Raw genomic sequence first — 13,569 nt, 5'->3', positions numbered from 1 at the left:
GGGCTTAGCGGTTAAGACTTGGAAAAGTTGCTGTACAGGACACCTTTCCGCTGGATGCCCTCAGTCATCGCTTTGTCTCTCTGTGTTTCTTTCCAAAAACAAGGTTACCTCAAGCCAAGTTTGGCTGGACTGAGGCCAGAATCATTTCCTCCTCTCCAGCCCGTACGGCCACATCAGCACTAAAAGACATGGTGGGCTTGTAAGTGAGGACGCGGATTTGGCTGCCGTTTGGCCGGGTGGTGTGAAATGTGAACACCTTGTCGACAGTGGCACTTTGATGAATCGCAGCCGAGGTTCTCGACCCGTTTTCAAACTGTATGTTGACCTCAAAATCAGCACCGTTTGTATCAACTGACATAATATTTCCCCAGATGAAACCCGGTCTCTGTCGGAACACTTCACAACCCACCTTTGGGTCCTGGCCTCACTGCTTGTGAAATGCTGAATTGTTAATTGATATTGATTGAACAGGGTTTAAAAAGTTTACCTGTGCTGTGGTTGAAAAACGAGGACTGGTCAGGTTGATGGCAACATTGTCTTTGGAGGAGTCTGCTTTCTAATGCTCAGCATTCAAGAAATGTGACCCCTTACAGTTTACAACATCATGTCAGTGTCTGTCTGACCTACAGTATGTTCCTATATGGAATGTACTTGTTTTTATAAGGTGTAACGGTACGGTATCTATAGGATGTATTTACAGTATGCTACTTGTTATCTTATGCAAGTCACGGGTTGAGTCAGTCATTTTGAAAAGACCTTTGTGAGACAGACAGCGAGGCCGCCCACCTACTCTCTCTCATAGCACCAGATGCAGTCATCATAAAATGTAGAACAATACCTCAGCTTTTTAATAGTCTATGTACTGTGTGTGTGTGTGTGTGTGTGTGTGTGTGTGTGTGTGTGTGTGTGTGTGTGTGTGTGTGTGTGTGTGTGTGTGTGTGTGTGTGTGTGTGTGCGTGCGCATCTGCGTGCACATCTCCCCCTTCCCTTGTTTGTTTGCACAAGCGAGAAGATCAAACGAATACCTTCAAAATGAGGATATTGTGCTAGTCCTGTTTTCCGTTCAGGCTTTAGGACTACGAATAGGCCTGTCACAATTATTACATAATAATCGTCTAATGGCAATTATTTGAGATAATCGCAATTATTTTGCATAATCGTCATGATCGTTTCCATGTGGAAAAATGTTCATACATTTTCCAAAAATAGCTGAAATAGCAGATCTACAAGCATACAACACGTCACTTTGTATGCTTGTAGATAGCTATTTCTGCATTTAAAAAAAATCTTTTTTTAAGTATAAAATTATTAAATGTGTCAGTAATTGCTTTGTATGTTTAAGTTATTTGTCATATATGCCCTGTGCAATTTGTGATTATGAAGCAAATAAAAAAAAAACAGAAATTGTATTATGTTCCAATGTTCAATGCCAAAAAAACACACAATTAAATCGTTAATCGCAATTATTGAATTACTTAAATTTGTAATGGTGACAGCCCTAAGTAAATTCAGGGTAGTAGAGTCACGGGTTGTCCTCATAAGTATAGTCTATGTCGGAGTTGTGTGTAAATCTCTGCGGGCTCGTGTTGTGTTTATCACATGACAGCCAGGGAGCCGTTTCAGTGGACAGGAGTTGTTGACGAAGCATCTTCCTGGAAGCTGTGAGCGTTTCAGCGGAGGTGCTCTGATATACGACTGCTGATGTGTGTGTTTGTGTGTGTGTGTGTGTGTGTGTCCTCTCTCCACCCATCTGTGCTGACGCCTGACGTAAAGCAGTTTATTCAAACAGGAGAGCTTCACAGCACCTCACAAGGCCTGCTTACACAGACATACCCAGGTTTAGATAAAAGGCAGATTTGTCAATGACACAGGCCACTTTTACAGCATTCGACATGCCACGTTCGTCGCTATTTGCTGCTACTATACACTGACTGCTATTGTTTATATATATTACTAGATGTTCAGACCACGTAGCGGCCTGAAACTCTAGTTTGAACTGAAGTGGTCTCCATATACTGTATGGGCATGTCACATTTGTGATGTCCAACGTCCACCCACAAGGCAATTCTGATATAGGATATTGTATAGAACGCGGATTTGGCTGCCGTTTGGCCGGGTGGTGTGAAATGTGAACACCTTGTCGACGGTGGCACTTTGATGAATCTCAGCAGAGGTTCTCGACACGTTTTCAAACTGTGTGTTGACCTCAAAATCAGCACCGTTTGTATCAACTGACATAATATTTCCCTGGATGAAACCTGGTCTCTGTCGGAACACTTCACAACCCACCTTTGGGTCCTGGCCCACTGCTTGTGAAACGCTGAATTGTTAATTGATATTGATTGAACAGGGTTTAAAAAGTTTACATGTGCTGTGGTTGAAAAAACGAGGACTGATCAGGTTGATGGCAACCTGAATGCTCAGCATTCAAGAAATGTGACCCCTTACAGTTTACAACATCATGTCAGTGTCTGTCTTACCTACAGTAGATGGAATGTTTTTGTAAGGTGTAACTATGGTACGGTATAGGGATGTTAACAATTAATCGATTTTCGATTAACTACCGTTAAGAAATTATCCGATTAAATCAAACAATTAACAATTAATTGAAAACATAAAAAAAAAAATGAAAAAAAAAAAGTTTAAATGTTCAGAACCCAAGATATGATGATTTGAAGATTTTCTGCTCCATTCACTTCTTGTTTAACTTAATGAAAAAGGCTGTATCTCGGCTCCTAAGCACTTTTTTTTAGGATTTTTTAAAAATCTGAAATTAAGATTATCAGATTAAAAAAAAAAAGCCGCTTATCAGTTAACCGGTTAATTGGTCGATAAGGTTATCATCAATTAATGAATTGATCGATAGTTTGCATCCCTAGGACGGTATCTATAGGACGTATTTACAGTATGCTACTTGTTATCTCATGCAAGTCACAGGTTGAGTCAGTCATTTTGACACAAGGCAATTTTGATATAGGATACAAGGCAACACACAAGGCAATTTGATATAGGATATTGTATATCAAAATTGATATACAACGGCCCGAACCTCTAGTTCTATACAATATCCTTGCACAATATCCTTGTCTCCTATCCTTGTCTCCTATCATATTATTGTTGTTCATTACAGTTAATATGCGGATGCAATGTCCGAGGAGCCGTCAAAAAGTAATTTGTACCTGTATACAAGATGTAACAATGGAACCTTGATTGTCTATTACCAGAGCTTGAGCTGATTTTTTTTATTGTGCCCCACATGAAATATCAGTCATTTTAGTTGTATTGATACCGTGAAGAAGAGTGACAGGAGAGAGATGAAGGTGGAGTGGAGTTGATTCGATGAATCAGGTTTGAAACCGAAAAATACTCAGTATTCATCCATTTGTAACTGCATTTGTTTACATTTGTACGCTTTCAGAGTTGGAGGATTTTTGCATGCATTGTGCATATTGTGTGGCATGCACATGCACACTGTCTGAGCAACCAGTGCACTCAATTGAGAGAGACAGTGTTAGTAAAAGCCCAGACTGGGCTGAGTTGAGCATTTTCTCAGCTCATTGCTGCTGTGTCTCCATGTGTAGGCCCGTCCTTCCTTACCCAGCAGCATAGCATTCTGCACCATAGTGTGGAATAAGCAGCCAGGTGAGAATGTGTGTGTGCGTGTGTGTGTGTGTGTGTGTGTGTGTGTGTGCATTTGTAAGGCAGGGACTACCAAATATAGGGTTGTGACAGATTTGGGGTCACAAACAAATTTTTCTGTGTCATGGGATAATTTTAAGGCCTGTTTTCTTTTAACCTTAATGACATCAATCCACAAGCTCACAGCGTTGCGAGCCTGTACTGTAGATCGGCCATTTTCACGATTCTTTCAATTAGCGCATAAGTGATGAATTAATAATGTGTTCGGGTCCCAGAGAGACACCAAATTTATCTTTTGGGTCTTGAGCTGAAAGAGTTTGGGAAGCATACTGTAGATGAATACATTACATTACTTTCTATTTTTTTCCTTCAAGGGAAATTCTACTGCAAAACAACATTTACCAGATCAAGGCATAACTGAATTATTTATCCTATGTGGCTGACCAAAGCCATCACATCATAGAAATGCCTGCAGCGGCACTAGAACAAATTATTATTTTGATAGTAGGCTATATTGCAGTATATTGTTTAGACTGCTGCTAGAATGCTTCGTTCTTGGTTTCTCGGTTCACCTGTGATCCTAGTTTATTGAGGCACTACACTGTCTCTCTGCATTTGATGTGATGTTTGTTTACCTTGCTTAGTGTATGTCGCTCTGGATAAGAGTATCTGTGTCTGCAGAGGTGTGCAATATAATGACTTTAATAATAATAATATGAATATATTATTATTAATATATTAATATTACGTATATATTGTATCTAGAACAGTGGTTCTCAAACCTTTTAATGTCAAGAACCCCCAAATTAATGTTTTTGGCTACAGAATCCCATCAGGGACCCCATACAAGATTTGTGGTGTTACAGTATAATGTTTAAAAGATATTCCAAAGGTTTCCCAAAAAAAAAGTAGTTTAATCCATTGAGACCTGAAGCCGATTCTACATGTCTCCTAAATCTCAACAGTTTTCTGAAAAAATCTATGTTTCTATATCAGTGGCGCTCAATCTTTTTCATGTCAAGGACCCCCACAATTAAATGTATTTGGCCGCGGACGCCCATCAAAATATGTTGTTCCAGGGACCCCCAGAAGCAAAGATTTGAGTTAAAAATGTTTGCTTTAAAAATATATACATTCAAAGATTTGCACACATTTTCACAATTTTTCAAAAATAGCAGATCTACAAGCTCATAGCGCGGCACTCGGTGCCGCGCTATGAGCTTGTATATCTGCTATTTTCGAATAGCCAAAGTGTAAAATAATGCTTTTTAGCTCAAATCTAAAAATGACACAGTTCCAGGGCTTAATGGGTTAAATGATTGTGATGCTATATTAACACATTTTGCTGGGGACCCCCTGGAACCCCCTCAAAGACCCTTGGGGGTCCCCGGACCCCACTTTGAGAACCATTGGTGTGTGTGGTGTAGAGAGAGTTGACGGTGTCAGCTCACTTGAGCGCTGCAACTTCTCATCAGAACTACTTCCCAGGCCCTTCTTCTTCTTGTGTGAATTTCATCAGGAAACAATTGTATTGATCGGGTGGAGAATATCAATCAGTGTGGTCAAAGATGTGCATTACTGTGACCTCCACATGGTTCCAACATCAATTTGACTCGGTTACACTTCATCGTTCCGCCCTGCTTTCCACAAGGGCACCGCGAGCCGATGCATTGTAAACACTTGAACACAAAGCGGAGCTCTGTACAGTACACAGTAATTGCTTATATACCAGGGGTTCTTTTCTGGATCAGGGCCCACTCTGAACGTCTCAAAAGTGCTGCGTCTCTTTTCAGAGCAGGTTTCATTTTAACCCATTAAGACCTGGAACTGTGCCATTTTTAGATTTGAGCTTTAAAAGCATTATTTTACACTTTGGGCTATTCAAAAATAGCAGATATACAAGCTCATAGCGCGGCACCGAGTGCCGCGCTATGAGCTTGTAGATCTGCTATTTTTGAAAAATCGTGAAAATGTGTGCAAATCTTTGAATATGTATATTTTTTAAGCGAACATTTTAAACTCAAATCTTTGCTTCTGGGGGTCCCTGGAACAAAATATTTTGATGGGGGTCCGCGGCCAAATACATATCATTTTGGGGGTCCTTGACATGAAAAAGATTGAGCACCACTGATATAGAAACATAGGTTTTTCAGAAAACTGTTGAGATTTAGGAGACATGTAGAATCGGCTTCAGGTGTCAATGGGTTAATGACCAATCAATCGATTGTGTTCCGGCTTGGATCAATGGAAGTGAACTAACGTAGTATAGTTTTAATTTCTTGTTTATCGGTATCACAATGACTTTTAAAGGTAGGGTACGTGATTTTCTTTGGTAAAAATAATTGTTAAATAGCTCTATATTCTGATAGTACTCATTGCTATAGAGTGTTTGTTCAGTAACAGGAGTCTCCATGTCTCTCCAACTTTTTATTAAACAGATAATGCATTTTCCAGTCAGGATACCAATTTTATCCAATCAGGATAGAGAACTCAGACAGGACACAGATTAAACAAGTGGAATTGGAAGTGATGACACAAAGACATGAGAAGACACAATTGGAAGTGGATCACTATAAAAAATGAAGCTGATAAATGGGTACTCTCTCCTGCAAAGCCCTGTCAGTCTGGGCCTTATTTAGTTGTATATACTCTGGCAGTTAAAAAAGTTAATTGTGTTTGTTGGCATTGAACATTGCAACATAAGATGAATAATAACTTCATTTTTGTTTGCCTTTTAGGTCTCATGATCAAACATTGCAGATGACAAATAACTCAAAATATACAAAGAAATTACTGACACATTTAATCATTTTCAAAATAGCAGAAATATCTGATCCAAAATTGCAGAAATAGTTGATCTACAAGCTTACAACGCATCATGAAGTGACGGGTTGTAAGCTTGTAGATTAACTATTTAGTTAATCTGCAAGCATTAATCTACAAGCATTTTGGAAAATGTTTGAAAATGTATTCACATTTTTCAACATGGAAAGGATTATGACGATTATGCTAAATAATTGCGATTATCTCAAATAATCGGGATTAGGCGATTGTGTAATAATTGTGACGGGCCTGAATGCATTTCGACACGGTGACCTTCTTGTATGGAGAGGGGTGTAATCAAATGAAAGCTCACTAGATCAAAGCAAACAAAGTGAAGTGTCACAGTAAAGTGTGGAGATGGCCTAATTCAATCACACACGGTGTTACAAAATGCCAATGCACAATTTCTTATGGTTGTCAAACAGCATTTCAAATAGTTGTTCTTGTCTGTTTTGGTTCTGTGTTGGTTTAGTTTGTTTTCCTTCGGTCATGAGGATATTACGCAGTGATCCGGTGTATAACGTTGGTATGTGCGTTTTGAACAGCCGTCCAATACTTTGTATACATTATGACAGGGGTCTTCAACCTTTTCAGGCCACGGACCCCCTAGCTGAGAGAGAGATGAAGCAGGGACCCCCTCTATATCGTATAAAATTGTGTTTCAGATTCAACATTTTTTGTTTACGTGGTCTGCTCTATTTTTCCCTCTACACCTATTTTGCCTACACCTCTTTGCCAAAAATAGCCGATCTACAAGCTCGTAGATCTTGTACTGAACTTGTAGATCTGCTATTTTTGGCTAAAGTTCTCCTCAGAAAAGGGATGCTAGGGTTCAAGTGGTTAAGGTAAAATAAAAAAAATCCTTTCACACAAAGATTTGGCGGACCCCCTGTAGTAACTCTGAGGACCCCCTAGGGGTCCCGGACCCCCTGTTGAAGACCCCTGCATTATGATAAGTAGTTGCTTATTTAGCTTTATACAATAATAGGTCGATTAGGTAGATTAGATTCAGACGAATCATCTCATACGGTACGTCTACAGATCCAGCTGTGCTGTTCATCTATATATACTGTAAATGCACAGATCTCTGTCTGTGTCTGTTTGTCTCTGTGCCCCTTTTAATGGTCAATTATGTTATTGATATATTGCACAGCTAAAATTGGCAAATGTCCTTTACTGAGATCTTTCTACGTGAATTCTTCATGGTGCAGCTCCTTAGTCTGGGCTCTGTTGATAACGTTTTTTTTTTTTTTAAGATTTCATGACATTCAGATTTACAAAACATTAAAAGTCTTTATCATGGTCCTTCAAATGTGTATTAAAAGGTTTTAACTGAAAAGTCCACTCCAGTGAGCCATGGCAGTTTTTTTTTTTTCTCTGAGGGCTCAGCTGCAATGAAAAAAATAAACGATTTGCCTGCGGGTGTCGCTGTTGAGGGATTTTGCCTGTCAATCATCGCCTCTGCTCCGCCCCCCCCCCCCCAAAAGGAGAGGGGCGGAGAGGAGAGGGGGCGGGATTAATCGACTGACATCAAAATCCAGTGGCCAATCCCAGCTATTTTTTAACACATTGACTGCCTGAATTATTTTCACTGCCTATTGTTATTCCTGCCAGAGATATTTCAATGAAAAAAAAAAAAGTACTCAGGAGCCGAGATACAAAATTTTAAAGTTTTAAGTTAACAAGGAAGTGGATGAGAGTAAAGATCTTCGAAAATTCATATCCCCTTGGTCTTTGGGTCAAATAAAAAAAAAAAGAAGTAAAAAAACCTTCTTTTTTTTAAATTATTTTTTTTGCTAAAATCGAGTTAACTCGATCTTGGCAGGCAATGTGTTAAGCATTATTATTCAGAAAACCACAGAAAATCCACTGAATGTTCAAAACTTTTTTTTGCAGCAAAGGTCGTCGGGAACGGGACTCGAACCCGCGACACGCTGTCAGGCTATCGTAGCCCAAGTCCGGGCCGATCTTGGGCATTTTGATGTCTTTGCACCAAGTGTACCAGTGCTGTGGCTGCACTCATATAACCACTCTAAAGAACTCCCTCTGGGGAATTATTTCTTTATTCAGCTCCAGTCTCCTATGATGCCATATTTTATTTTCACTGACAGTGCCTTCCCCACAGCATTGGCAACGGAGGAGCAGTCTTATCAGGTCTTGTCATCAGTACTCGGTTTCTCCGAAGGGTTAGCGGGGTTGACACTGGTCCCCCTATCTCTCTCTCTGTCTCTCTCTCGCTCTCTGCACAGTAAAATGAGCACTGAGGATTTCCCAGTGTGTTTAGCAGTGTGCAGCCAACCAGAGAATAGAAGTGAGGAAAGAAGCCTGCTGCAAGGCTTGTCGTCTGTTATCAGGGAGAACCCCCGGTGTTGTGGAGTTTAATAAACCATGCTACTGTATCTCATACAGTATTCTCCCTGCGGGCTAAAGCACCTTTCTGGGTCTGTGAGGAGAAAGCCAATGCAGGACCCTCTGACCACATTAATCCTGGCTTCCCTATTATTGTTTTTTTGAAAAACATGTTCAAACTTTTGTCAAAAGTTCTTCAAAAAGGGTAAATTAATAATAATAATAATAATAAAAAAGGTTTTAAAAAAAGAAAAAAAAAATATATATGCATTTTTTACACAATTTCCACTAAATATATATTTTTATTATTTTATTTTATTTTATTAATTTAATTGTTAATTTAATGAGCAAATAAATATTGTAGAGGGCATGGCTTTTCACACAAGTGCGAATAACTCACTTTTCGCGCACCAGCTGTGGTACGTGCGTGCAGTACAAGCTGTGAGGTTGCAGATTGTCTATTTTTTGAATAGCCTACGCATAAAATAGAGCTCAAGTGGTTAAACAAGCAATTGAACTCTTCAGAGACGCATGGCTCCAGGACACATAAAAAGAGATGCTGACATCAGAGCCACAAGCTAGCTTTGATGTTGCCCAGGAGAGCAGCTCACACACACACACACACACACACACACACACACACACACACACACACACACACACACACACACACACACACACACACACACACACACACACACACACCGAAACGGCTTGCACGTACAGTAGACTATTGAAAAGCCGACTATTGTTCTACATTTCATGGTGAGCGTAGCTGTTGCTATGAGAGAGCAGGTGGGTGGTCTCTCTGTCTCTCTCACAAAAGGTTATTTAGAAAAATTACACGGCTTCTGCTGCAGGAACTGAACCTGTGACCTTTACCTTACAGCATGGCAACTCTCTTTAGACCTGTGGTTAGCAACCTTTTATCCTTGAAGCACCCCTTCTTACATCTGACAAATACTGAGACACACACACACACACACACACACACACACACACACACACACACACACACACACACACACACACACACACACACACACACACACACACACACACACACACACACACACACACACACACACACACACACACACACACACACAGAGAGAGAGAGATTTTCATCTATAATTTTATATGATATTGTCATTGTGATGTGAAAGAGATACCTTGAAAATCCTTCACCTACTTTTTGTTTTGTTTTGTTCTCATAAATAAATATTATGAAAGTAAGTCCCTTAGTTAGAAGAAAGTAAGTTTCTTCTAACCTTTGACCCCACCCAAGTAGTGCTGGAAAAGTTGTCTGTATTCACCTGTTTCCTATAGGCTGTGTTTTCCACTTCCTGTCGATTTGATCCAATGAAATCCAATGCAACTGGTCAGATGACCAATGATATCCAATGAAATCGACAGGAAGTGGAAAACACACAGCCTAGGAAACAGGTGAATATGGAATTCAAATGTACTGAGATGACGGAATACAATCTGAAATCACTCAATAAAGAGTAAAGACTAAATATCGTCAATGTTGGGTGGAAACCTTGTACGTCCAAAACCGTTCCTTTTTTTATCATTATATTAAAAACATTTATGAATAGTGAAAAAAGCCGATCAACACATCACGATGTGACGCGTCGAGCGCTTGTAGATCTGCTAATTTTCCTTACTTTTGTGCGACACTCTTGTATGACGAAGTAGGGCATCAATTTCAACCAAAAAGAAAACACGTTAAAAAGTGAAATATGGAGATACAAGGTGTCTGCCCAACAGCAACCATATAATACGGTGTTGAATCGTTCAAATAAGGACGACAGCAAAACTTGGGATATTTATCGAAATGCGGTCCATAATGCAGCACATTAAAAACGTTCATAATATCGTTATTCGTTCGTCATATATCACACTAAACGGTGGACGCAAGCAACAGGCTTGTGTTGGGAGAAGAATGGGATGTTCTTTAGTCATGATAAGCGGCTGCAGCTCCCCTTAGAGCCAAAAGCATGTTATCACAATCTCAGGATGATATTAAACCTTTAAGACCGGGAACGCATCTGTGTGTCATTTTGAAATTTCTTTGGCTATTCAAAAATAGCAGATCTACAAGCTCGTAGCGCGGCACCGAGTGCCGCGCTATGAGCTTGTATATCTGCTATTTTTGAAAAGAATCGTTAACATATGGGTAAATCTTTGAATATATATTATATAAAGCGAACATTTGTAACAAAAATCTTTGCTTCTGGGGGATTCTACACATGTCTTCTAATTCCTACTTTTTTTTTTTCATGTATTTGGCCGTGGACCCCCATCTCAAAATATATACTTCTAGGGACCCCCAGAAGTTGTAACAGAGTTAAAAATGTTCGCTTAAAAAATATATATATATTCAAAGATTTGCACACATTTTCAGGACTTTCCAATAAAATAGCAGATCTACAAGCTCATATCGCGGCACCAAGTGCCGCGCTATGAGCTTGTAGATCTGCTATTTTTAAATAGCCTAAAGAAATCTTAAAATGACACGGATGCGTTCCCGGTCTTAATGGGTTAAACAGGGGGTTGGATGGTGATACACCCAACACTGCAATTTGATTCGACTGCAGTAATACTGCAGCATAGTGCAGCACCTCAAGCCCCAATTATTCTTACGCTGAACGACGGTGTCACGGCCGTGGAAATAGCCGATCTACAAGCTCACAACACGTCGCGGACGCGACGTGTTGTGAGCTTGTAGATCGGCTATTTCCGGCGCGACGACGCCGTTGTACTACGGAGCATAAATTAGGCATAATTATTTCCGTTTTTCTTTTATTTGGCCTGTTTAGATGTGCAGCAATATGTCAGCGCAATATCTAATTAATTATCCATAGATTGCTAAATTAGATTCAGTCAGGCTCTAATGCATGCTTTCAAATACATATCTTCTCCCTTTTTATGTTATGAGTTGTTAACCCATTGAGACCTGAAGCCGATTCTACATGTCTCCTAAATCCCAACAGCTTTCTGAAAAACGTATGTTTCTATATCAGTGGTGCTCAATCTTTTTCATGTCAAGGACCCCCACAATTATATGTATTTGGCCGCGGACCCCCATCAAAATATGTTGTTCCAGGGACCCCCAGAAGCTTTGAGTTAAGCTTTTGAGAAGATTTGAGTTAAAAATGTTCGCTTTAAAAATATATATATTCAAAGATTTGCACACATTTTCAAAAATTTTCAAAAATAGCAGATCTACAAGCTCGTAGCGCGGCACGCCGCGCTATGAGCTTGTATATCTGCTATTTTTGAATAGCCCAAAGTGTAAAATAATGCTTTTTAGCTCAAAGCTAAAAATGACACAGGTCCAGGTCTTAATGGGTTAAATGAAATAACACCACTATACAGACTTGGATAGTAATGATGAAATGTTGATAAAAGCGCTTAAACATGGCAACAATAATAATTAGTATAACATCACAGGAGAAATAATTAGGATGTTATCTATTTAGGGCTTGTTTCCCCTTTTTTCCTTTTTTTTTGCAGCACCCACACACTCGTATAGCAACATCCATATTGAATTATTAGCCAATCAGTGCTTCAATTGCATGAATCGAATGAGGCTTATCTTAATGTCTCTTGTCTCCTGTGTGTGTGTGTGTGTGTGTGTGTGTGTGTGTGTGTGTGTGTGTGTGTGTGTGTGTGTGTGTGTGTGTGTGTGTGTGTGTGTGTGTGTGTGTGTGTGTGTGTGTGTGTGTGTGTGTGTGTGTGTGTGTGTGTGTGTGTGTGTGTGTGTGTGTGTGTGTGTGTCGAGGGTGCGTGTGCTGCTAGCTAATAATACCAGATCCTATTTGATCTCCATCCCTGGCGTTGTATGTGTGTGTGTGTGTGTGATAGCGACGGCCACCTGCACCACAGCACCTCGGGGTCCTTACCTTCTACAGTCCAGACACTGGCCGCCCGGCAACTGTTGCCCGGCAACCGTGGCAAAAGGATGACATTGTGTGGAATGAGAGATGACCCTTTATGGGGATGGCTCTCTCAGGCACACTAACCCCCCTCCTGATCCACAGGTTTTTAACCACATGAACCCTAGTGCCTACGAATGCACGATTTAATCGGTCATCGTATCCATATCGGCCTTAAAAATGGAAGATCGATGTCAAACCGATATCAGAATAATATATCGGTTTCAGCCCATGATTTAATTTTATGAATGTGAAGCTGAAAAAGCCTTTGTTGATGACGAAGGCTGCAGATTCAGTCAGTGTTTTCTGGAGACGCTTTCCATAGGGTCACCAGTACTAAAAGTACTATATTTAAGTTGTTTAAATTACTATGTGCAGAATATACCTGACAGAGCACCGAAGTCTGACGTCAATGCCTGTAGAAGGCGCTATCCCCCTGGGTGGCATCGTTATTTTTTGTGTTGAAATCCCCATAGGGGAATCTTAGCTCACGTCATGTACTGTAAGAACTGTGTTCCAAAAAGAAACCAATCATCCGGGCGTTTCTGTCAGGGGGGGGGCTCTGCATCGTTTCATACATATTTGATACACCCTGTTTATGGAGAAAATGGAATTCGTTCTGCCTTTAAAAGTCTTAAAAACTACTCTTCCGGGGTCTGAAATCACTGTTTCTACAGCAGCCGCTGTAGGAACAATATTATGCCTCCCTACTAGTGTCCTGTTGTGGCCCACATTCTGTGAAAATAGCCGATCTAGACAAAATCAAAACAAATACTGTACTTCTTATCGATATTGAGACGATAATGGTATTGTG

The 13,569-nt window shown here is 40.1% G+C and overlaps 1 protein-coding gene across 2 annotated transcripts in view; it reads left to right on the top strand.

The window, feature by feature from the left end:
- Positions 1–13,569, top strand: part of kiaa0930 — a 504,210-nt gene that overhangs the window by 17,339 nt on the left and 473,302 nt on the right. The window lies entirely within an intron of this gene.

This window comes from Gymnoscopelus microlampas, assembly GCF_963454915.1.
Source record: "Gymnoscopelus microlampas genome assembly, chromosome: 23".
Lineage (NCBI taxonomy): Eukaryota > Metazoa > Chordata > Actinopteri > Myctophiformes > Myctophidae > Gymnoscopelus > Gymnoscopelus microlampas.
Note: the sequence above shows the minus strand (reverse complement) of the source record. Positions and strands in the feature narration are given on the sequence as shown.